Here is a 27,652-nt window from a genome sequence, read left to right on the forward strand (position 1 = left end):
TGTAATAAGCTTGTTATTCAAGATAGAGCAACGTTTTAACGAACTGAAACACTGTTTCTTTGTGAATTCAGTTAGTTCATAGTAGCCTGCTCTTGTAATATGTGTACTTTTCAAGATTTATAAAAATTTGGTAGGCCGAATCTGAGTAACATGGTGAATTCGGTTAGTTCCCAATAGGCTGCAGTAGTAATAAGTGGACTGTTCGGGATATAGAAAAATTTTCACGAATGGAATCAAAATTTCTAGGCGATTTCAGTGAGTTCCCAATGGGACATGCTTGTATGAGTTTGCTTTTCAATATCGAGCAACATTTTAAGGAATGGAATCCAAGTATCATGGGGAATTGAGTAGGTTCCCAATAGGATTCGCATGTAATAAGCTTGTTATTCAAGATAGAGCAACGTTTTAACGAACTGAAACAGTGTTTCTTTGTGAATCCAGTTAGTTCCTAGTAGCCTGCTCTTGTAATATGTGTACTTTTCAAGATTTATAAAAATTTGGTGAGCCGAATCTGAGTAACATGGTGAATTCGGTTAGTTCCCAATAGGCCGCAGTAGTAATAAGTGGACTGTTCGGGATATAGAAAAATTTTCACGAATGGAATCAAAATTTCGAGGCGAATTCAGTGAGTTCCCAATGGGACATGCTTGTATGAGTTTGCATTTCATTATCGATATACATTTTAAGGAACGGACTATAAGTATCATGGTGAATTAAGTCGATTCCCAATAGGATTCGCATGTAATAAGCTTGTTATTCAAGATAGTGCAACGTTTTAACGTACTGAAACACTGTTTCTTTGTGAATTCAGTTAGTTCCTAGTAGCCTGCTCTTGTAATATGTGTACTTTTAAAGATTTATAAAATTTGGTGAGCCGAATCTGAGTAACATGGTGAATTCGGTTAGTTCCCAATAGGCGGCAGTAGTAATAAGTGGACTGTTCGGGATATAGAAAAATTTTCACTAATGGAATCAAAATTTCCAGGCAAATTTAGTGAGTTCCCAATGGGACATGCTTGTATGAGTTTGCTTTTCAATATCGAGCAACATTTTAAGGAATGGAATCCAAGTATCATGGTGAATTGAGTAGGTTCCCAATAGGATTCGCATGTAATAAGCTTGTTATTCAAGATAGAGCAACGTTTTAATGAACTGAAACACTGTTTCTTTGTGAATTCATTTAGTTCATAGTAGCCTGCTCTTGTAATATATGTACTTTTCAAGATGTATAAAAATTTGGTTAGCCGAATCTTAGTAACATGGTGAATTCGGTTAGTTCCCAGTAGGCCGTAGTAGTAATAAGTGGACTCTTCGGGATATAGAAAAATATTCACGAATGGAAGGAATCAAAATTCCTAGGCGAATTCGGTGAGTTCCCAATGGGACATGCTTGTATGAGTTTGCTTTTCAATATCGAGCAACATTTTAATGAACGGACTCTAAGTATCATGGCGAATTGAGTAGGTTCCCAATAGGATTTGCATGTAATAAGCTTGTTATTCAAGATAGAGCAACGTTTTAACGAACTGAAACACTGTTTCTTTGTGAATTCAGTTAGTTCCTAGTAGCCTGCTCTTGTAATATGTGTACTTTTAAAGATTTATAAAAATTTGGTGAGCCGAATCTGAGTAACATGGTGAACTCGGTTAGTTCCCAATAGGCCGCAGTAGTAATAAGTGGACAGTTCGTGATATAGAAAAATATTCACGAATAGAATCAAAATTTCTAGGCGAATTCAGTGAGTTCCCAATGGGACATGCTTGTATGAGTTTGCTTTTCAATATCGAGCAACATTTTAAGGAACGGAATCCAAGTATCATGGTGAATTGAGTAGGTTCCCAATAGGATTCGCATGTAATAAGCTTGTTATTCAAGAAAGAGCACCGTTTTAACGAACTGAAACACTGTTTCTTTGTGAATTCAGTTAGTTCATAGTAGCCTGCTTTTGTAATATGTGTACTTTTCAAGATGTATAAAAATTTGGTGAGCCGAATCTGAGTAACATGGTGAATTCGGTTATTTCCCAGTAGGCCGCAGTAGTAATAAGTGTACTGTTCGGGATATAGAAAATTTTTCACGAATGGAATCAAAATTTCTAGGCGAATTAAGTGAGTTCCCAATGGGAATGCTTGTATGAGTTTGCTTTTCATTATCGAGCAACATTTTCAGGAACGGACTCTAAGTATCATGGTGAAATGAATAGGTTCCCAATAGGGTTCGCATGTAATAAGCTTGTTATTCAAGATAGAGCAACGTTTTAACGAACTGAAGCACTGTTTCTTGGTGAATTCAGTTAGTTCCTAGTAGCCTGCTCTTGTAATATGTGTACTTTTAAAGATTTATAAAAATTGGTGAGCCGAATCTGAGTAACATGTTGACTTTGGTTAGTTCCCAATAGGCGGCAGTAGTAATAAGTGGACGGTTCGGGATATAGAAATATTTTAAAGAATGGAATCAAAATTTCTAGGCAAATTCAGTGAGTTCCCAATGGGACATGCTTGTATGAGTATGCTTTTCAATATGAGCAACATTTTAAGGAACGGAATCCAAGTATCATGGTGAATTGAGTAGGTTCCCAGTAGGATTCGAATGTAATAAGCATGTTATTCAAGATAGAGCAACGTTTTAACGAACTGAAACACTGTTTCTTTGTGAATTCAGTTAGTTCCTAGTAGCCTGCTCTTGTAATATGTGTACTTTTAAAGATTTATAAAAGTTTGGTGAGCCGAATCTGAGTAACATGGTGAACTCGGTTAGTTCCCAATAGGCCACAGTAGTAATAAGTGGACTGTTCGGGATATAAAAATATTTTCACCTATGGTATCAAAATTTCTAGGCGAATTCACTGAGTTCCCAATGGGACATGCTTGTATGAGTTTGCTTTTCAATATCGAGCAATATTTTAAGGAATGGAATCCAAGTATCATGGTGAATTGAGTAGGTTCCCAATAGGATTCGCATGTAATAAGCTTGTTATTCAAGTTAGAGCAACGTTTTAACGAACTGAAACACTGTTTCTTTGTGAATTCAGTTAGTTCATAGTAGCCTGCTCTTGTAATATGTGTACTTTTCAAGATTTATAAAAATTTGGTAGGCCGAATCTGAGTAACATGGTGAATTCGGTTAGTTCCCAATAGGCTGCAGTAGTAATAAGTGGACTGTTCGGGATATAGAAAAATTTTCACGAATGGAATCAAAATTTCTAGGCGATTTCAGTGAGTTCCCAATGGGACATGCTTGTATGAGTTTGCTTTTCAATATCGAGCAACATTTTAAGGAATGGAATCCAAGTATCATGGGGAATTGAGTAGGTTCCCAATAGGATTCGCATGTAATAAGCTTGTTATTCAAGATAGAGCAACGTTTTAACGAACTGAAACAGTGTTTCTTTGTGAATCCAGTTAGTTCCTAGTAGCCTGCTCTTGTAATATGTGTACTTTTCAAGATTTATAAAAATTTGGTGAGCCGAATCTGAGTAACATGGTGAATTCGGTTAGTTCCCAATAGGCCGCAGTAGTAATAAGTGGACTGTTCGGGATATAGAAAAATTTTCACGAATGGAATCAAAATTTCGAGGCGAATTCAGTGAGTTCCCAATGGGACATGCTTGTATGAGTTTGCATTTCATTATCGATCTACATTTTAAGGAACGGACTCTAAGTATCATGGTGAATTAAGTCGATTCCCAATAGGATTCGCATGTAATAAGCTTGTTATTCAAGATAGAGCAACGTTTTAACGTACTGAAACACTGTTTCTTTGTGAATTCAGTTAGTTCCTAGTAGCCTGCTCTTGTAATATGTGTACTTTTAAAGATTTATAAAATTTGGTGAGCCGAATCTGAGTAACATGGTGATTTCGGTTAGTTCCCAGTAGGCTGCAGTAGTAATAAGTGGACTGTTCGGGATATAGAAAAAATTTCACGAATGGAATCAAAATTTCGAGGCAAATTCAGTGAGTTCCCAATGGGACATGCTTATATGAGTTTGCATTTCATTATCGAGCAACATTTTAAGGAACGGACTCTAAGTATCATGGTGAATTGAGTCGGTTCCCAATAGGATTCGCATGTAATAAGCTTGTTATTCAAGATAGTGCAATGTTTTAACGAACTCAGACACTGTTTCGTTGTGAACGCAGTTAGTTCCCGGTAGCCCGCTCTTGTAATATGTGTACTTTTAAAGATTTATAAAAATTTGGTGAGCCGAATCTGAGTAACATGGTGAATTTGGTTAGTTCCCAATAGGCTGCAGTAGTAATAAGTGGACTGTTCGGGATATAGAAAAATTTTCACTAATGGAATCAAAATTTCCAGGCAAATTTAGTGAGTTCCCAATGGGACATGCTTGTATGAGTTTGCTTTTCAATATCGAGCAACATTTTAAGGAACAGAATCCAAGTATCATGGTGAATTGAGTAGGTTCCCAATAGGATTCGCATGTAATAAGCTTGTTATTCAAGATAGAGCAACGTTTTAATGAACTGAAACACTTTTTCTTTGTGAATTCATTTAGTTCATAGTAGCCTGCTCTTGTAATATATGTACTTTTCAAGATGTATAAAAATTTGGTGAGCCGAATCTTAGTAACATGGTGAATTCGGTTAGTTCCCAGTAGGCCGTAGTAGTAATAAGTGGACTCTTCGGGATATGGAAAAATATTCACGAATGGAAGGAATCAAAATTCCTAGGCGAATTCAGTGAGTTCCCAATGGGACATGCTTGTATGAGTTTGCGTTTCATTATCGATCAACATTTTAAGGAACGGACTCTAAGTATCATGGTGACTTGAGTCGGTTCCCAATAGGATTCGCATGTAATAAGCTTGTTATTCAAGATAGAGCAACGTTTTAACGAACTGAAACAGTGTTTCTTTGTGAATCCAGTTAGTTTCTAGTAGCCTGCTCTTGTAATATGTGTACTTTTCAAGATTTATAAAAATTTGGTGAGCCGAATCTGAGTAACAAGGTGAATTCGGTTAGTTCCCAATAGGCCGCAGTAGTAATGAGTGGACTGTTCGGGATATAGAAAAATTTTCACGAATGGAATCAAAATTTCGAGGCGAATTCAGTGAGTTCCCAATGGGACATGCTTGTATGAGTTTGCATTTCATTATCGATATACATTTAAGGAACGGACTCTAAGTATCATGGTGAATTAAGTCGATTCCCAATAGGATTCGCATGTAATAAGCTTGTTATTCAAGATAGTGCAACGTTTTAACGTACTGAAACACTGTTTCTTTGTGAATTCAGTTAGTTCCTAGTAGCCTGCTCTTGTAATATGTGTACTTTTAAAGATTTATAAAATTTGGTGAGCCGAATCTGAGTAACATGGTGAATTCGGTTAGTTCCCAATAGGCGGCAGTAGTAATAAGTGGACTGTTCGGGATATAGAAAAATTTTCACTAATGGAATCAAAATTTCCAGGCAAATTTAGTGAGTTCCCAATGGGACATGCTTGTATGAGTTTGCTTTTCAATATCGAGCAACATTTTAAGGAATGGAATCCAAGTATCATGGTGAATTGAGTAGGTTCCCAATAGGATTCGCATGTAATAAGCTTGTTATTTAAGATAGAGCAACGTTTTAATGAACTGAAACACTGTTTCTTTGTGAATTCATTTAGTTCATAGTTGCCTGCTCTTGTAATATATGTACTTTTCAAGATGTATAAAACTTTGGTTAGCCGAATCTTAGTAACATGGTGAATTCGGTTAGTTCCCAGTAGGCCGTAGTAGTAATAAGTGGACTCTTCGGGATATAGAAAAATATTCACGAATGGAAGGAATCAAAATTCCTAGGCGAATTCGGTGAGTTCCCAATGGGACATGCTTGTATGAGTTTGCTTTTCAATATCGAGCAACATTTTAAGGAACGGACTCTAAGTATCATGGCGAATTGAGTAGGTTCCCAATAGGATTTGCATGTAATAAGCTTGTTATTCAAGATAGAGCAACGTTTTAACGAACTGAAACACTGTTTCTTTGTGAATTCAGTTAGTTCCTAGTAGCCTGCTCTTGTAATATGTGTACTTTTAAAGATTTATAAAAATTTGGTGAGCCGAATCTGAGTAACATGGTGAACTCGGTTAGTTCCCAATAGGCCGCAGTAGTAATAAGTGGACAGTTCGTGATATAGAAAAATATTCACGAATAGAATCAAAATTTCTAGGCGAATTCAGTGAGTTCCCAATGGGACATGCTTGTATGAGTTTGCTTTTCAATATCGAGCAACATTTTAAGGAACGGAATCCAAGTATCATGGTGAATTGAGTAGGTTCCCAATAGGATTCGCATGTAATAAGCTTGTTATTCAAGATAGAGCACCGTTTTAACGAACTGAAACACTGTTTCTTTGTGAATTCAGTAAGTTCATAGTAGCCTGCTTTTGTAATATGTGTACTTTTCAAGATGTATAAAAATTTGGTGAGCCGAATCTGAGTAACATGGTGAATTCGGTTATTTCCCAGTAGGCCGCAGTAGTAATAAGTGGACTCTTCGGGATATAGAAAAATTTTCACGAATGGAATCAAAATTTCTAGGCGAATTAAGTGAGTTCCCAATGGGAATGCTTGTATGAGTTTGCTTTTCATTATCGAGCAACATTTTCAGGAACGGACTCTAAGTATCATGGTGAAATGAATAGGTTCCCAATAGGGTTCGCATGTAATAAGCTTGTTATTCAAGATAGAGCAACGTTTTAACGAACTGAAGCACTGTTTCTTGATGAATTCAGTTAGTTCCTAGTAGCCTGCTCTTGTAATATGTGTACTTTTAAAGATCTATATAAATTGGTGAGCCGAATCTGAGTAACATGTTGACTTTGGTTAGTTCCCAATAGGCGGCAGTAGTAATAAGTGGACGGTTCGGGATATAGAAATATTTTAAAGAATGGAATCAAAATTTCTAGGCAAATTCAGTGAGTTCCCAATGGGACATGCTTGTATGAGTATGCTTTTCAATATGAGCAACATTTTAAGGAACGGAATCCAAGTATCATGGTGAATTGAGTAGGTTCCCAGTAGGATTCGCATGTAATAAGCATGTTATTCAAGATAGAGCAACGTTTTAACGAACTGAAACACTGTTTCTTTGTGAATTCAGTTAGTTCCTAGTAGCCTGCTCTTGTAATATGTGTACTTTTAAAGATTTATAAAAGTTTGGTGAGCCGAATCTGAGTAACATGGTGAACTCGGTTAGTTCCCAATAGGCCACAGTAGTAATAAGTGGACTGTTCGGGATATAAAAATATTTTCACCTATGGTATCAAAATTTCTAGGCGAATTCACTGAGTTCCCAATGGGACATGCTTGTATGAGTTTGCTTTTCAATATCGAGCAATATTTTAAGGAATGGAATCCAAGTATCATGGTGAATTGAGTAGGTTCCCAATAGGATTCGCATGTAATAAGCTTGTTATTCAAGATAGAGCAACGTTTTAACGAACTGAAACACTGTTTCTTTGTGAATTCAGTTAGTTCATAGTAGCCTGCTCTTGTAATATGTGTACTTTTCAAGATTTATAAAAATTTGGTAGACCGAATCTGAGTAACATGGTGAATTCGGTTAGTTCCCAATAGGCTGCAGTAGTAATAAGTGGACTGTTCGGGATATAGAAAAATTTTCACGAATGGAATCAAAATTTCTAGGCGAATTCAGTGAGTTCCCAATGGGACATGCTTGTATGAGTTTGCTTTTCAATATCGAGCAACATTTTAAGGAATGGAATCCAAGTATCATGGGGAATTGAGTAGGTTCCCAATAGGATTCGCATGTAATAAGCTTGTTATTCAAGATAGAGCAACGTTTTAACGAACTGAAACAGTGTTTCTTTGTGAATCCAGTTAGTTCCTAGTAGCCTGCTCTTGTAATATGTGTACTTTTCAAGATTTATAAAAATTTGGTGAGCCGAATCTGAGTAACATGGTGAATTCGGTTAGTTCCCAATAGGCCGCAGTAGTAATAAGTGGACTGTTCGGGATATAGAAAAATTTTCACGAATGGAATCAAAATTTCGAGGCGAATTCAGTGAGTTCCCAATGGGACATGCTTGTATGAGTTTGCATTTCATTATCGATCTACATTTTAAGGAACGGACTCTAAGTATCATGGTGAATTAAGTCGATTCCCAATAGGATTCGCATGTAATAAGCTTGTTATTCAAGATAGAGCAACGTTTTAACGTACTGAAACACTGTTTCTTTGTGAATTCAGTTAGTTCCTAGTAGCCTGCTCTTGTAATATGTGTACTTTTAAAGATTTATAAAATTTGGTGAGCCGAATCTGAGTAACATGGTGATTTCGGTTAGTTCCCAGTAGGCTGCAGTAGTAATAAGTGGACTGTTCGGGATATAGAAAAAATTTCACGAATGGAATCAAAATTTCGAGGCAAATTCAGTGAGTTCCCAATGGGACATGCTTATATGAGTTTGCATTTCATTATCGAGCAACATTTTAAGGAACGGACTCTAAGTATCATGGTGAATTGAGTCGGTTCCCAATAGGATTCGCATGTAATAAGCTTGTTATTCAAGATAGTGCAATGTTTTAACGAACTCAGACACTGTTTCGTTGTGAACTCAGTTAGTTCCCGGTAGCCCGCTCTTGTAATATGTGTACTTTTAAAGATTTATAAAAATTTGGTGAGCCGAATCTGAGTAACATGGTGAATTTGGTTAGTTCCCAATAGGCTGCAGTAGTAATAAGTGGACTGTTCGGGATATAGAAAAATTTTCACTAATGGAATCAAAATTTCCAGGCAAATTTAGTGAGTTCCCAATGGGACATGCTTGTATGAGTTTGCTTTTCAATATCGAGCAACATTTTAAGGAACAGAATCCAAGTATCATGGTGAATTGAGTAGGTTCCCAATAGGATTCGCATGTAATAAGCTTGTTATTCAAGATAGAGCAACGTTTTAATGAACTGAAACACTTTTTCTTTGTGAATTCATTTAGTTCATAGTAGCCTGCTCTTGTAATATATGTACTTTTCAAGATGTATAAAAATTTGGTGAGCCGAATCTTAGTAACATGGTGAATTCGGTTAGTTCCCAGTAGGCCGTAGTAGTAATAAGTGGACTCTTCGGAATATGGAAAAATATTCACGAATGGAAGGAATCAAAATTCCTAGGCGAATTCAGTGAGTTCCCAATGGGACATGCTTGTTTGAGTTTGCTTTTCAATATCGAGCAACATTTTAATGAACGGACTCTAAGTATCATGGCGAATTGAGTAGGTTCCCAATAGGATTTGCATGTAATAAGCTTGTTATTCAAGATAGAGCAACGTTTTAACGAACTGAAACACTGTTTCTTGGTGAATTCAGTTACTTCCTAATAGCCTGCTCTTGTAATATGTGTACTTTTAAAGATTTATTATAATTTGGTGAGCCGAATCTGAGTAATATGATGAATTTGGTTAGTTCCCAATAGGCGGCGGTAGTAATAAGTGGACTGTTCGGGATATAGAAAAACTTTCACGAATGGATTCAAAATTTCTAGGCGAATTCAGTGAGTTCCCAATGGGACATGCTTGTATGAGTTTGCTTTTCAATATCGAGCAACATTTTAAGGAACAGAATCCAAGTATCATGGTGAATTGAGTAGGTTCCCAATAGGATTCGCATGTAATAAGCTTGTTATTCAAGATAGAGCAACGTTTTAACGAACTGAAACACTGTTTCTTTGTGAATTCAGTTAGTTCATAGTAGCCTGCTTTTGTAATATGTGTACTTTTCAAGTTGTATAAAAATTTGGTGAGCCGAATCTGAGTAACATGGTGAATTCTGTTATTTCCCAGTAGGCCGCAGTAGTAATAAGTGGACTCTTCGGGATATAGAAAAATTTTCACGAATGGAATCAAAATTTCTAGGCGAATTAAGTGAGTTCCCAATGGGCATGCTTGTATGAGTTTGCTTTTCATTATCGAGCAACATTTTCAGGAACGGACTCTAAGTATCATGGTGAATTGAATAGGTTCCCAATAGGATTCGCATGTAATAAGCTTGTTATTCAAGATAGAGCAACGTTTTAACGAACTGAAGCACTGTTTCTTGGTGAATTCAGTTAGTTCCTAGTAGCCTGCTCTTGTAATATGTGTACTTTTAAAGATTTATAAAAATTGTTGAGCCGAATCTGAGTAACATGTTGACTTTGGTTAGTTCCCAATAGGCGGCAGTAGTAATAAGTGGACGGTTCGGGATATAGAAATATTTTAAAGAATGGAATCAAAATTTCGAGGCAAATTCAGTGAGTTCCCAATGGGACATGCTTGTATGAGTATGCTTTTCAATATCGAGCAACATTTTAAGGAACGGAATGCAAGTATCATGGTGAATTGAGTAGGTTCCCAGTAGGATTCGCATGTAATAAGCATGTTATTCAAGATAGAGCAACGTTTTAATGAACTGAAACACTGTTTCTTTGTGAATTCAGTTAGTTCCTAGTAGCCTGCTCTTCTAATATGTGTACTTTTAAAGATTTATAAAAGTTTGGTGAGCCGAATCTGAGTAACATGGTGAACTCGGTTAGTTCCCAATAGGCCACAGTAGTAATAAGTGGACTGTTCGGGATATAGAAAAATTTTCACTTATGGTATCAAAATTTCTAGGCGAATTCACTGAGTTCCCAATGGGACATGCTTGTATGAGTTTGCTTTTCAATATCGAGCAACATTTTAAGGAATGGAATCCAAGTATCATGGTGAATTGAGTAGGTTCCCAATAGGATTCGCATGTAATAAGCTTGTTATTCAAGATAGAGCAACGTTTTAACGAACTGAAACACTGTTTCTTTGTGAATTCAGTTAGTTCATAGTAGCCTGCTCTTGTAATATGTGTACTTTTCAAGATTTATAAAAATTTGGTGAGCCGAATCTGAGTAACATGGTGAATTCGGTTAGTTCCCAATAGGCTGCAGTAGTAATAAGTGGACTGTTCGGGATATAGAAAAATTTTCACGAATGGAATCAAAATTTCTAGGCGATTTCAGTGAGTTCCCAATGGGACATGCTTGTATGAGTTTGCTTTTCAATATCGAGCAACATTTTAAGGAATGGAATCCAAGTATCATGGGGAATTGAGTAGGTTCCCAATAGGATTCGCATGTAATAAGCTTGTTATTCAAGATAGAGCAACGTTTTAACGAACTGAAACAGTGTTTCTTTGTGAATCCAGTTAGTTCCTAGTAGCCTGCTCTTGTAATATGTGTACTTTTCAAGATTTATAAAAATTTGGTGAGCCGAATCTGAGTAACATGGTGAATTCGGTTAGTTCCCAATAGGCCGCAGTAGTAATAAGTGGACTGTTCGGGATATAGAAAAATTTTCACGAATGGAATCAAAATTTCGAGGCGAATTCAGTGAGTTCCCAATGGGACATGCTTGTATGAGTTTGCATTTCATTATCGATATACATTTTAAGGAACGGACTATAAGTATCATGGTGAATTAAGTCGATTCCCAATAGGATTCGCATGTAATAAGCTTGTTATTCAAGATAGTGCAACGTTTTAACGTACTGAAACACTGTTTCTTTGTGAATTCAGTTAGTTCCTAGTAGCCTGCTCTTGTAATATGTGTACTTTTAAAGATTTATAAAATTTGGTGAGCCGAATCTGAGTAACATGGTGAATTCGGTTAGTTCCCAATAGGCGGCAGTAGTAATAAGTGGACTGTTCGGGATATAGAAAAATTTTCACTAATGGAATCAAAATTTCCAGGCAAATTTAGTGAGTTCCCAATGGGACATGCTTGTATGAGTTTGCTTTTCAATATCGAGCAACATTTTAAGGAATGGAATCCAAGTATCATGGTGAATTGAGTAGGTTCCCAATAGGATTCGCATGTAATAAGCTTGTTATTCAAGATAGAGCAACGTTTTAATGAACTGAAACACTGTTTCTTTGTGAATTCATTTAGTTCATAGTAGCCTGCTCTTGTAATATATGTACTTTTCAAGATGTATAAAAATTTGGTTAGCCGAATCTTAGTAACATGGTGAATTCGGTTAGTTCCCAGTAGGCCGTAGTAGTAATAAGTGGACTCTTCGGGATATAGAAAAATATTCACGAATGGAAGGAATCAAAATTCCTAGGCGAATTCGGTGAGTTCCCAATGGGACATGCTTGTATGAGTTTGCTTTTCAATATCGAGCAACATTTTAAGGAACGGAATCCAAGTATCATGGTGAATTGAGTAGGTTCCCAATAGGATTCGCATGTAATAAGCTTGTTATTCAAGATAGAGCAACGTTTTAACGAACTGAAACACTGTTTCTTTGTGAATTCAATTAGTTCCTAGTAGCCTGCTCTTGTAATATGTGTACTTTTAAAGATTAATAAATATTTGGTGAGCCGAATCTGAGTAACATGGTGAATTCGGTTAGTTCCCAATAGGCTGCAGTAGTAATAAGTGGACTGTTCGGGATATAGAAAAATTTTCACGAATGGAATCAAAATTTCTAGGCGAATTCAGTGAGTTCCCAATGGGACATGCTTGTATGAGTTTGCTTTTCAATATCGAGCAACATTTTAAGGAATGGAATCCAAGTATCATGGGGAATTGAGTAGGTTCCCAATAGGATTCGCATGTAATAAGCTTGTTATTCAAGATAGAGCAACGTTTTAACGAACTGAAACAGTGTTTCTTTGTGAATCCAGTTAGTTCCTAGTAGCCTGCTCTTGTAATATGTGTACTTTTCAAGATTTATAAAAATTTGGTGAGCCGAATCTGAGTAACATGGTGAATTCGGTTAGTTCCCAATAGGCCGCAGTAGTAATAAGTGGACTGTTCGGGATATAGAAAAATTTTCACGAATGGAATCAAAATTTCGAGGCGAATTCAGTGAGTTCCCAATGGGACATGCTTGTATGAGTTTGCATTTCATTATCGATCTACATTTTAAGGAACGGACTCTAAGTATCATGGTGAATTAAGTCGATTCCCAATAGGATTCGCATGTAATAAGCTTGTTATTCAAGATAGAGCAACGTTTTAACGTACTGAAACACTGTTTCTTTGTGAATTCAGTTAGTTCCTAGTAGCCTGCTCTTGTAATATGTGTACTTTTAAAGATTTATAAAATTTGGTGAGCCGAATCTGAGTAACATGGTGATTTCGGTTAGTTCCCAGTAGGCTGCAGTAGTAATAAGTGGACTGTTCGGGATATAGAAAAAATTTCACGAATGGAATCAAAATTTCGAGGCAAATTCAGTGAGTTCCCAATGGGACATGCTTATATGAGTTTGCATTTCATTATCGAGCAACATTTTAAGGAACGGACTCTAAGTATCATGGTGAATTGAGTCGGTTCCCAATAGGATTCGCATGTAATAAGCTTGTTATTCAAGATAGTGCAATGTTTTAACGAACTCAGACACTGTTTCGTTGTGAACTCAGTTAGTTCCCGGTAGCCCGCTCTTGTAATATGTGTACTTTTAAAGATTTATAAAAATTTGGTGAGCCGAATCTGAGTAACATGGTGAATTTGGTTAGTTCCCAATAGGCTGCAGTAGTAATAAGTGGACTGTTCGGGATATAGAAAAATTTTCACTAATGGAATCAAAATTTCCAGGCAAATTTAGTGAGTTCCCAATGGGACATGCTTGTATGAGTTTGCTTTTCAATATCGAGCAACATTTTAAGGAACAGAATCCAAGTATCATGGTGAATTGAGTAGGTTCCCAATAGGATTCGCATGTAATAAGCTTGTTATTCAAGATAGAGCAACGTTTTAATGAACTGAAACACTTTTTCTTTGTGAATTCATTTAGTTCATAGTAGCCTGCTCTTGTAATATATGTACTTTTCAAGATGTATAAAAATTTGGTGAGCCGAATCTTAGTAACATGGTGAATTCGGTTAGTTCCCAGTAGGCCGTAGTAGTAATAAGTGGACTCTTCGGAATATGGAAAAATATTCACGAATGGAAGGAATCAAAATTCCTAGGCGAATTCAGTGAGTTCCCAATGGGACATGCTTGTTTGAGTTTGCTTTTCAATATCGAGCAACATTTTAATGAACGGACTCTAAGTATCATGGCGAATTGAGTAGGTTCCCAATAGGATTTGCATGTAATAAGCTTGTTATTCAAGATAGAGCAACGTTTTAACGAACTGAAACACTGTTTCTTGGTGAATTCAGTTACTTCCTAATAGCCTGCTCTTGTAATATGTGTACTTTTAAAGATTTATTATAATTTGGTGAGCCGAATCTGAGTAATATGATGAATTTGGTTAGTTCCCAATAGGCGGCGGTAGTAATAAGTGGACTGTTCGGGATATAGAAAAACTTTCACGAATGGATTCAAAATTTCTAGGCGAATTCAGTGAGTTCCCAATGGGACATGCTTGTATGAGTTTGCTTTTCAATATCGAGCAACATTTTAAGGAACAGAATCCAAGTATCATGGTGAATTGAGTAGGTTCCCAATAGGATTCGCATGTAATAAGCTTGTTATTCAAGATAGAGCAACGTTTTAACGAACTGAAACACTGTTTCTTTGTGAATTCAGTTAGTTCATAGTAGCCTGCTTTTGTAATATGTGTACTTTTCAAGTTGTATAAAAATTTGGTGAGCCGAATCTGAGTAACATGGTGAATTCTGTTATTTCCCAGTAGGCCGCAGTAGTAATAAGTGGACTCTTCGGGATATAGAAAAATTTTCACGAATGGAATCAAAATTTCTAGGCGAATTAAGTGAGTTCCCAATGGGCATGCTTGTATGAGTTTGCTTTTCATTATCGAGCAACATTTTCAGGAACGGACTCTAAGTATCATGGTGAATTGAATAGGTTCCCAATAGGATTCGCATGTAATAAGCTTGTTATTCAAGATAGAGCAACGTTTTAACGAACTGAAGCACTGTTTCTTGGTGAATTCAGTTAGTTCCTAGTAGCCTGCTCTTGTAATATGTGTACTTTTAAAGATTTATAAAAATTGTTGAGCCGAATCTGAGTAACATGTTGACTTTGGTTAGTTCCCAATAGGCGGCAGTAGTAATAAGTGGACGGTTCGGGATATAGAAATATTTTAAAGAATGGAATCAAAATTTCGAGGCAAATTCAGTGAGTTCCCAATGGGACATGCTTGTATGAGTATGCTTTTCAATATCGAGCAACATTTTAAGGAACGGAATGCAAGTATCATGGTGAATTGAGTAGGTTCCCAGTAGGATTCGCATGTAATAAGCATGTTATTCAAGATAGAGCAACGTTTTAATGAACTGAAACACTGTTTCTTTGTGAATTCAGTTAGTTCCTAGTAGCCTGCTCTTCTAATATGTGTACTTTTAAAGATTTATAAAAGTTTGGTGAGCCGAATCTGAGTAACATGGTGAACTCGGTTAGTTCCCAATAGGCCACAGTAGTAATAAGTGGACTGTTCGGGATATAGAAAAATTTTCACTTATGGTATCAAAATTTCTAGGCGAATTCACTGAGTTCCCAATGGGACATGCTTGTATGAGTTTGCTTTTCAATATCGAGCAACATTTTAAGGAATGGAATCCAAGTATCATGGTGAATTGAGTAGGTTCCCAATAGGATTCGCATGTAATAAGCTTGTTATTCAAGATAGAGCAACGTTTTAACGAACTGAAACACTGTTTCTTTGTGAATTCAGTTAGTTCATAGTAGCCTGCTCTTGTAATATGTGTACTTTTCAAGATTTATAAAAATTTGGTGAGCCGAATCTGAGTAACATGGTGAATTCGGTTAGTTCCCAATAGGCTGCAGTAGTAATAAGTGGACTGTTCGGGATATAGAAAAATTTTCACGAATGGAATCAAAATTTCTAGGCGATTTCAGTGAGTTCCCAATGGGACATGCTTGTATGAGTTTGCTTTTCAATATCGAGCAACATTTTAAGGAATGGAATCCAAGTATCATGGGGAATTGAGTAGGTTCCCAATAGGATTCGCATGTAATAAGCTTGTTATTCAAGATAGAGCAACGTTTTAACGAACTGAAACAGTGTTTCTTTGTGAATCCAGTTAGTTCCTAGTAGCCTGCTCTTGTAATATGTGTACTTTTCAAGATTTATAAAAATTTGGTGAGCCGAATCTGAGTAACATGGTGAATTCGGTTAGTTCCCAATAGGCCGCAGTAGTAATAAGTGGACTGTTCGGGATATAGAAAAATTTTCACGAATGGAATCAAAATTTCGAGGCGAATTCAGTGAGTTCCCAATGGGACATGCTTGTATGAGTTTGCATTTCATTATCGATATACATTTTAAGGAACGGACTATAAGTATCATGGTGAATTAAGTCGATTCCCAATAGGATTCGCATGTAATAAGCTTGTTATTCAAGATAGTGCAACGTTTTAACGTACTGAAACACTGTTTCTTTGTGAATTCAGTTAGTTCCTAGTAGCCTGCTCTTGTAATATGTGTACTTTTAAAGATTTATAAAATTTGGTGAGCCGAATCTGAGTAACATGGTGAATTCGGTTAGTTCCCAATAGGCGGCAGTAGTAATAAGTGGACTGTTCGGGATATAGAAAAATTTTCACTAATGGAATCAAAATTTCCAGGCAAATTTAGTGAGTTCCCAATGGGACATGCTTGTATGAGTTTGCTTTTCAATATCGAGCAACATTTTAAGGAATGGAATCCAAGTATCATGGTGAATTGAGTAGGTTCCCAATAGGATTCGCATGTAATAAGCTTGTTATTCAAGATAGAGCAACGTTTTAATGAACTGAAACACTGTTTCTTTGTGAATTCATTTAGTTCATAGTAGCCTGCTCTTGTAATATATGTACTTTTCAAGATGTATAAAAATTTGGTTAGCCGAATCTTAGTAACATGGTGAATTCGGTTAGTTCCCAGTAGGCCGTAGTAGTAATAAGTGGACTCTTCGGGATATAGAAAAATATTCACGAATGGAAGGAATCAAAATTCCTAGGCGAATTCGGTGAGTTCCCAATGGGACATGCTTGTATGAGTTTGCTTTTCAATATCGAGCAACATTTTAATGAACGGACTCTAAGTATCATGGCGAATTGAGTAGGTTCCCAATAGGATTTGCATGTAATAAGCTTGTTATTCAAGATAGAGCAACGTTTTAACGAACTGAAACACTGTTTCTTTGTGAATTCAGTTAGTTCCTAGTAGCCTGCTCTTGTAATATGTGTACTTTTAAAGATTTATAAAAATTTGGTGAGCCGAATCTGAGTAACATGGTGAACTCGGTTAGTTCCCAATAGGCCGCAGTAGTAATAAGTGGACAGTTCGTGATATAGAAAAATATTCACGAATAGAATCAAAATTTCTAGGCGAATTCAGTGAGTTCCCAATGGGACATGCTTGTATGAGTTTGCTTTTCAATATCGAGCAACATTTTAAGGAACGGAATCCAAGTATCATGGTGAATTGAGTAGGTTCCCAATAGGATTCGCATGTAATAAGCTTGTTATTCAAGAAAGAGCACCGTTTTAACGAACTGAAACACTGTTTCTTTGTGAATTCAGTTAGTTCATAGTAGCCTGCTTTTGTAATATGTGTACTTTTCAAGATGTATAAAAATTTGGTGAGCCGAATCTGAGTAACATGGTGAATTCGGTTATTTCCCAGTAGGCCGCAGTAGTAATAAGTGGACTCTTCGGGATATAGAAAAATTTTCACGAATGGAATCAAAATTTCTAGGCGAATTAAGTGAGTTCCCAATGGGAATGCTTGTATGAGTTTGCTTTTCATTATCGAGCAACATTTTCAGGAACGGACTCTAAGTATCATGGTGAAATGAATAGGTTCCCAATAGGGTTCGCATGTAATAAGCTTGTTATTCAAGATAGAGCAACGTTTTAACGAACTGAAGCACTGTTTCTTGGTGAATTCAGTTAGTTCCTAGTAGCCTGCTCTTGTAATATGTGTACTTTTAAAGATTTATAAAAATTGGTGAGCCGAATCTGAGTAACATGTTGACTTTGGTTAGTTCCCAATAGGCGGCAGTAGTAATAAGTGGACGGTTCGGGATATAGAAATATTTTAAAGAATGGAATCAAAATTTCTAGGCAAATTCAGTGAGTTCCCAATGGGACATGCTTGTATGAGTATGCTTTTCAATATGAGCAACATTTTAAGGAACGGAATCCAAGTATCATGGTGAATTGAGTAGGTTCCCAGTAGGATTCGCATGTAATAAGCATGTTATTCAAGATAGAGCAACGTTTTAACGAACTGAAACACTGTTTCTTTGTGAATTCAGTTAGTTCCTAGTAGCCTGCTCTTGTAATATGTGTACTTTTAAAGATTTATAAAAGTTTGGTGAGCCGAATCTGAGTAACATGGTGAACTCGGTTAGTTCCCAATAGGCCACAGTAGTAATAAGTGGACTGTTCGGGATATAAAAATATTTTCACCTATGGTATCAAAATTTCTAGGCGAATTCACTGAGTTCCCAATGGGACATGCTTGTATGAGTTTGCTTTTCAATATCGAGCAATATTTTAAGGAATGGAATCCAAGTATCATGGTGAATTGAGTAGGTTCCCAATAGGATTCGCATGTAATAAGCTTGTTATTCAAGATAGAGCAACGTTTTAACGAACTGAAACACTGTTTCTTTGTGAATTCAGTTAGTTCATAGTAGCCTGCTCTTGTAATATGTGTACTTTTCAAGATTTATAAAAATTTGGTAGGCCGAATCTGAGTAACATGGTGAATTCGGTTAGTTCCCAATAGGCTGCAGTAGTAATAAGTGGACTGTTCGGGATATAGAAAAATTTTCACGAATGGAATCAAAATTTCTAGGCGATTTCAGTGAGTTCCCAATGGGACATGCTTGTATGAGTTTGCTTTTCAATATCGAGCAACATTTTAAGGAATGGAATCCAAGTATCATGGGGAATTGAGTAGGTTCCCAATAGGATTCGCATGTAATAAGCTTGTTATTCAAGATAGAGCAACGTTTTAACGAACTGAAACAGTGTTTCTTTGTGAATCCAGTTAGTTCCTAGTAGCCTGCTCTTGTAATATGTGTACTTTTCAAGATTTATAAAAATTTGGTGAGCCGAATCTGAGTAACATGGTGAATTCGGTTAGTTCCCAATAGGCCGCAGTAGTAATAAGTGGACTGTTCGGGATATAGAAAAATTTTCACGAATGGAATCAAAATTTCGAGGCGAATTCAGTGAGTTCCCAATGGGACATGCTTGTATGAGTTTGCATTTCATTATCGATCTACATTTTAAGGAACGGACTCTAAGTATCATGGTGAATTAAGTCGATTCCCAATAGGATTCGCATGTAATAAGCTTGTTATTCAAGATAGAGCAACGTTTTAACGTACTGAAACACTGTTTCTTTGTGAATTCAGTTAGTTCCTAGTAGCCTGCTCTTGTAATATGTGTACTTTTAAAGATTTATAAAATTTGGTGAGCCGAATCTGAGTAACATGGTGATTTCGGTTAGTTCCCAGTAGGCTGCAGTAGTAATAAGTGGACTGTTCGGGATATAGAAAAAATTTCACGAATGGAATCAAAATTTCGAGGCAAATTCAGTGAGTTCCCAATGGGACATGCTTATATGAGTTTGCATTTCATTATCGAGCAACATTTTAAGGAACGGACTCTAAGTATCATGGTGAATTGAGTCGGTTCCCAATAGGATTCGCATGTAATAAGCTTGTTATTCAAGATAGTGCAATGTTTTAACGAACTCAGACACTGTTTCGTTGTGAACGCAGTTAGTTCCCGGTAGCCCGCACTTGTAATATGTGTACTTTTAAAGATTTATAAAAATTTGGTGAGCCGAATCTGAGTAACATGGTGAATTTGGTTAGTTCCCAATAGGCTGCAGTAGTAATAAGTGGACTGTTCGGGATATAGAAAAATTTTCACTAATGGAATCAAAATTTCCAGGCAAATTTAGTGAGTTCCCAATGGGACATGCTTGTATGAGTTTGCTTTTCAATATCGAGCAACATTTTAAGGAACAGAATCCAAGTATCATGGTGAATTGAGTAGGTTCCCAATAGGATTCGCATGTAATAAGCTTGTTATTCAAGATAGAGCAACGTTTTAATGAACTGAAACACTTTTTCTTTGTGAATTCATTTAGTTCATAGTAGCCTGCTCTTGTAATATATGTACTTTTCAAGATGTATAAAAATTTGGTGAGCCGAATCTTAGTAACATGGTGAATTCGGTTAGTTCCCAGTAGGCCGTAGTAGTAATAAGTGGACTCTTCGGGATATGGAAAAATATTCACGAATGGAAGGAATCAAAATTCCTAGGCGAATTCAGTGAGTTCCCAATGGGACATGCTTGTATGAGTTTGCGTTTCATTATCGATCAACATTTTAAGGAACGGACTCTAAGTATCATGGTGACTTGAGTCGGTTCCCAATAGGATTCGCATGTAATAAGCTTGTTATTCAAGATAGAGCAACGTTTTAACGAACTGAAACAGTGTTTCTTTGTGAATCCAGTTAGTTTCTAGTAGCCTGCTCTTGTAATATGTGTACTTTTCAAGATTTATAAAAATTTGGTGAGCCGAATCTGAGTAACAAGGTGAATTCGGTTAGTTCCCAATAGGCCGCAGTAGTAATGAGTGGACTGTTCGGGATATAGAAAAATTTTCACGAATGGAATCAAAATTTCGAGGCGAATTCAGTGAGTTCCCAATGGGACATGCTTGTATGAGTTTGCATTTCATTATCGATATACATTTAAGGAACGGACTCTAAGTATCATGGTGAATTAAGTCGATTCCCAATAGGATTCGCATGTAATAAGCTTGTTATTCAAGATAGTGCAACGTTTTAACGTACTGAAACACTGTTTCTTTGTGAATTCAGTTAGTTCCTAGTAGCCTGCTCTTGTAATATGTGTACTTTTAAAGATTTATAAAATTTGGTGAGCCGAATCTGAGTAACATGGTGAATTCGGTTAGTTCCCAATAGGCGGCAGTAGTAATAAGTGGACTGTTCGGGATATAGAAAAATTTTCACTAATGGAATCAAAATTTCCAGGCAAATTTAGTGAGTTCCCAATGGGACATGCTTGTATGAGTTTGCTTTTCAATATAGAGCAACATTTTAAGGAATGGAATCCAAGTATCATGGTGAATTGAGTAGGTTCCCAATAGGATTCGCATGTAATAAGCTTGTTATTTAAGATAGAGCAACGTTTTAATGAACTGAAACACTGTTTCTTTGTGAATTCATTTAGTTCATAGTTGCCTGCTCTTGTAATATATGTACTTTTCAAGATGTATAAAACTTTGGTTAGCCGAATCTTAGTAACATGGTGAATTCGGTTAGTTCCCAGTAGGCCGTAGTAGTAATAAGTGGACTCTTCGGGATATAGAAAAATATTCACGAATGGAAGGAATCAAAATTCCTAGGCGAATTCGGTGAGTTCCCAATGGGACATGCTTGTATGAGTTTGCTTTTCAATATCGAGCAACATTTTAAGGAACGGACTCTAAGTATCATGGCGAATTGAGTAGGTTCCCAATAGGATTTGCATGTAATAAGCTTGTTATTCAAGATAGAGCAACGTTTTAACGAACTGAAACACTGTTTCTTTGTGAATTCAGTTAGTTCCTAGTAGCCTGCTCTTGTAATATGTGTACTTTTAAAGATTTATAAAAATTTGGTGAGCCGAATCTGAGTAACATGGTGAACTCGGTTAGTTCCCAATAGGCCGCAGTAGTAATAAGTGGACAGTTCGTGATATAGAAAAATATTCACGAATAGAATCAAAATTTCTAGGCGAATTCAGTGAGTTCCCAATGGGACATGCTTGTATGAGTTTGCTTTTCAATATCGAGCAACATTTTAAGGAACGGAATCCAAGTATCATGGTGAATTGAGTAGGTTCCCAATAGGATTCGCATGTAATAAGCTTGTTATTCAAGATAGAGCACCGTTTTAACGAACTGAAACACTGTTTCTTTGTGAATTCAGTAAGTTCATAGTAGCCTACTTTTGTAATATGTGTACTTTTCAAGATGTATAAAAATTTGGTGAGCCGAATCTGAGTAACATGGTGAATTCGGTTATTTCCCAGTAGGCCGCAGTAGTAATAAGTGGACTCTTCGGGATATAGAAAAATTTTCACGAATGGAATCAAAATTTCTAGGCGAATTAAGTGAGTTCCCAATGGGAATGCTTGTATGAGTTTGCTTTTCATTATCGAGCAACATTTTCAGGAACGGACTCTAAGTATCATGGTGAAATGAATAGGTTCCCAATAGGGTTCGCATGTAATAAGCTTGTTATTCAAGATAGAGCAACGTTTTAACGAACTGAAGCACTGTTTCTTGATGAATTCAGTTAGTTCCTAGTAGCCTGCTCTTGTAATATGTGTACTTTTAAAGATCTATATAAATTGGTGAGCCGAATCTGAGTAACATGTTGACTTTGGTTAGTTCCCAATAGGCGGCAGTAGTAATAAGTGGACGGTTCGGGATATAGAAATATTTTAAAGAATGGAATCAAAATTTCTAGGCAAATTCAGTGAGTTCCCAATGGGACATGCTTGTATGAGTATGCTTTTCAATATGAGCAACATTTTAAGGAACGGAATCCAAGTATCATGGTGAATTGAGTAGGTTCCCAGTAGGATTCGCATGTAATAAGCATGTTATTCAAGATAGAGCAACGTTTTAACGAACTGAAACACTGTTTCTTTGTGAATTCAGTTAGTTCCTAGTAGCCTGCTCTTGTAATATGTGTACTTTTAAAGATTTATAAAAGTTTGGTGAGCCGAATCTGAGTAACATGGTGAACTCGGTTAGTTCCCAATAGGCCACAGTAGTAATAAGTGGACTGTTCGGGATATAAAAATATTTTCACCTATGGTATCAAAATTTCTAGGCGAATTCACTGAGTTCCCAATGGGACATGCTTGTATGAGTTTGCTTTTCAATATCGAGCAATATTTTAAGGAATGGAATCCAAGTATCATGGTGAATTGAGTAGGTTCCCAATAGGATTCGCATGTAATAAGCTTGTTATTCAAGATAGAGCAACGTTTTAACGAACTGAAACACTGTTTCTTTGTGAATTCAGTTAGTTCATAGTAGCCTGCTCTTGTAATATGTGTACTTTTCAAGATTTATAAAAATTTGGTAGACCGAATCTGAGTAACATGGTGAATTCGGTTAGTTCCCAATAGGCTGCAGTAGTAATAAGTGGACTGTTCGGGATATAGAAAAATTTTCACGAATGGAATCAAAATTTCTAGGCGAATTCAGTGAGTTCCCAATGGGACATGCTTGTATGAGTTTGCTTTTCAATATCGAGCAACATTTTAAGGAATGGAATCCAAGTATCATGGGGAATTGAGTAGGTTCCCAATAGGATTCGCATGTAATAAGCTTGTTATTCAAGATAGAGCAACGTTTTAACGAACTGAAACAGTGTTTCTTTGTGAATCCAGTTAGTTCCTAGTAGCCTGCTCTTGTAATATGTGTACTTTTCAAGATTTATAAAAATTTGGTGAGCCGAATCTGAGTAACATGGTGAATTCGGTTAGTTCCCAATAGGCCGCAGTAGTAATAAGTGGACTGTTCGGGATATAGAAAAATTTTCACGAATGGAATCAAAATTTCGAGGCGAATTCAGTGAGTTCCCAATGGGACATGCTTGTATGAGTTTGCATTTCATTATCGATCTACATTTTAAGGAACGGACTCTAAGTATCATGGTGAATTAAGTCGATTCCCAATAGGATTCGCATGTAATAAGCTTGTTATTCAAGATAGAGCAACGTTTTAACGTACTGAAACACTGTTTCTTTGTGAATTCAGTTAGTTCCTAGTAGCCTGCTCTTGTAATATGTGTACTTTTAAAGATTTATAAAATTTGGTGAGCCGAATCTGAGTAACATGGTGATTTCGGTTAGTTCCCAGTAGGCTGCAGTAGTAATAAGTGGACTGTTCGGGATATAGAAAAAATTTCACGAATGGAATCAAAATTTCGAGGCAAATTCAGTGAGTTCCCAATGGGACATGCTTATATGAGTTTGCATTTCATTATCGAGCAACATTTTAAGGAACGGACTCTAAGTATCATGGTGAATTGAGTCGGTTCCCAATAGGATTCGCATGTAATAAGCTTGTTATTCAAGATAGTGCAATGTTTTAACGAACTCAGACACTGTTTCGTTGTGAACTCAGTTAGTTCCCGGTAGCCCGCTCTTGTAATATGTGTACTTTTAAAGATTTATAAAAATTTGGTGAGCCGAATCTGAGTAACATGGTGAATTTGGTTAGTTCCCAATAGGCTGCAGTAGTAATAAGTGGACTGTTCGGGATATAGAAAAATTTTCACTAATGGAATCAAAATTTCCAGGCAAATTTAGTGAGTTCCCAATGGGACATGCTTGTATGAGTTTGCTTTTCAATATCGAGCAACATTTTAAGGAACAGAATCTAAGTATCATGGTGAATTGAGTAGGTTCCCAATAGGATTCGCATGTAATAAGCTTGTTATTCAAGATAGAGCAACGTTTTAATGAACTGAAACACTTTTTCTTTGTGAATTCATTTAGTTCATAGTAGCCTGCTCTTTTAATATATGTACTTTTCAAGATGTATAAAAATTTGGTGAGCCGAATCTTAGTAACATGGTGAATTCGGTTAGTTCCCAGTAGGCCGTAGTAGTAATAAGTGGACTCTTCGGAATATGGAAAAATATTCACGAATGGAAGGAATCAAAATTCCTAGGCGAATTCAGTGAGTTCCCAATGGGACATGCTTGTTTGAGTTTGCTTTTCAATATCGAGCAACATTTTAATGAACGGACTCTAAGTATCATGGCGAATTGAGTAGGTTCCCAATAGGATTTGCATGTAATAAGCTTGTTATTCAAGATAGAGCAACGTTTTAACGAACTGAAACACTGTTTCTTGGTGAATTCAGTTACTTCCTAATAGCCTGCTCTTGTAATATGTGTACTTTTAAAGATTTATTATAATTTGGTGAGCCGAATCTGAGTAATATGATGAATTTGGTTAGTTCCCAATAGGCGGCGGTAGTAATAAGTGGACTGTTCGGGATATAGAAAAACTTTCACGAATGGATTCAAAATTTCTAGGCGAATTCAGTGAGTTCCCAATGGGACATGCTTGTATGAGTTTGCTTTTCAATATCGAGCAACATTTTAAGGAACAGAATCCAAGTATCATGGTGAATTGAGTAGGTTCCCAATAGGATTCGCATGTAATAAGCTTGTTATTCAAGATAGAGCAACGTTTTAACGAACTGAAACACTGTTTCTTTGTGAATTCAGTTAGTTCATAGTAGCCTGCTTTTGTAATATGTGTACTTTTCAAGTTGTATAAAAATTTGGTGAGCCGAATCTGAGTAACATGGTGAATTCTGTTATTTCCCAGTAGGCCGCAGTAGTAATAAGTGGACTCTTCGGGATATAGAAAAATTTTCACGAATGGAATCAAAATTTCTAGGCGAATTAAGTGAGTTCCCAATGGGCATGCTTGTATGAGTTTGCTTTTCATTATCGAGCAACATTTTCAGGAACGGACTCTAAGTATCATGGTGAATTGAATAGGTTCCCAATAGGATTCGCATGTAATAAGCTTGTTATTCAAGATAGAGCAACGTTTTAACGAACTGAAGCACTGTTTCTTGGTGAATTCAGTTAGTTCCTAGTAGCCTGCTCTTGTAATATGTGTACTTTTAAAGATTTATAAAAATTGTTGAGCCGAATCTGAGTAACATGTTGACTTTGGTTAGTTCCCAATAGGCGGCAGTAGTAATAAGTGGACGGTTCGGGATATAGAAATATTTTAAAGAATGGAATCAAAATTTCGAGGCAAATTCAGTGAGTTCCCAATGGGACATGCTTGTATGAGTATGCTTTTCAATATCGAGCAACATTTTAAGGAACGGAATGCAAGTATCATGGTGAATTGAGTAGGTTCCCAGTAGGATTCGCATGTAATAAGCATGTTATTCAAGATAGAGCAACGTTTTAATGAACTGAAACACTGTTTCTTTGTGAATTCAGTTAGTTCCTAGTAGCCTGCTCTTGTAATATGTGTACTTTTAAAGATTTATAAAAGTTTGGTGAGCCGAATCTGAGTAACATGGTGAACTCGGTTAGTTCCCAATAGGCCACAGTAGTAATAAGTGGACTGTTCGGGATATAGAAAAATTTTCACTTATGGTATCAAAATTTCTAGGCGAATTCACTGAGTTCCCAATGGGACATGCTTGTATGAGTTTGCTTTTCAATATCGAGCAACATTTTAAGGAATGGAATCCAAGTATCATGGTGAATTGAGTAGGTTCCCAATAGGATTCGCATGTAATAAGCTTGTTATTCAAGATAGAGCAACGTTTTAACGAACTGAAACACTGTTTCTTTGTGAATTCAGTTAGTTCATAGTAGCCTGCTCTTGTAATATGTGTACTTTTCAAGATTTATAAAAATTTGGTAGGCCGAATCTTAGTAACATGGTGAATTCGGTTAGTTCCCAATAAGCCGCAGTAGTAATAAGTGTACTGTTCGGGATATAGAAAAATTTTCACGAATGGAATCAAAATTTCTAGGCGAATTCAGTGAGTTCCCAATGGGACATGCTTGTATGAGTTTGCTTTTCAATATCGAGCAACATTTTAAGGAACGGAATCCAAGTATCATTGCGAATTGAGTAGGTTCCCAATATGATTCGCATGTAATAAGCTTGTTATTCAAGATAGAGCAACGTTTTAACGAACTGAAACACTGTTTCTTTGTGAATTCAGTTAGTTCCTAGTAGCCTGCTCTTGTAATATGTGTATTTTTAAAGATTTATAAAAGTTTGGTGAGCCGAATCTGAGTAACATGGTGAACTCGGTTAGTTCCCAATAGGCCACAGTAGTAATAAGTGGACTGTTCGGGATATAGAAAAATTTTCACCTATGGTATCAAAATTTCTAGGCGAATTCACTGAGTTCCCAATGGGACATGCTTGTATGAGTTTGCTTTTCAATATCGAGCAACATTTTAAGGAATGGAATCCAAGTATCATGGTGAATTGAGTAGGTTCCCAATAGGATTCGCATTTAATAAGCTTGTTATTCAAGATAGAGCAACGTTTTAACGAACTGAAACACTGTTTCTTTGTGAATTCAGTTAGTTCATAGTAGCCTGCTCTCGTAATATGTGTACTTTTCAAGATTTATAAAAATTTGGTGAGCCGAATCTGAGTAACATGGTGAATTCGGTTAGTTCCCAATAAGCCGCAGTAGTAATAAGTGTACTGTTCGGGATATAGAAAAATTTTCACGAATGGAATCAAAATTTCTAGGCGAATTCAGTGAGTTCCCAATGGGACATGCCTGTATGAGTTTGCTTTTCAGTATCGAGCAACATTTTAAGGAACGGAATCCAAGTATCATTGCGAATTGAGTAGGTTCCCAATATGATTCGCATGTAATAAGCTTGTTATTCAAGATAGAGCAACGTTTTAACGAACTGAAACACTGTTTCTTTGTGAATTCAGTTAGTTCCTAGTAGCCTGCTCTTGTAATATTTGTACTTTTAAAGATTTATAAAAATTTGGTGAGCCGAATCTGAGTAACATGGTGAATTCGGTTACTTCCCAATAGGCCGCAGTAGTAATAAGTGAACTGTTCGGGATATAGAAAAATTTTCACGAATGGAATCAAAATTTCTAGGCAAATTCAGTGAGTT

Source organism: Rattus norvegicus, chromosome 14, assembly GCF_036323735.1.
Source record: "Rattus norvegicus strain BN/NHsdMcwi chromosome 14, GRCr8, whole genome shotgun sequence".
Taxonomy (NCBI): Eukaryota; Metazoa; Chordata; class Mammalia; order Rodentia; family Muridae; genus Rattus; species Rattus norvegicus.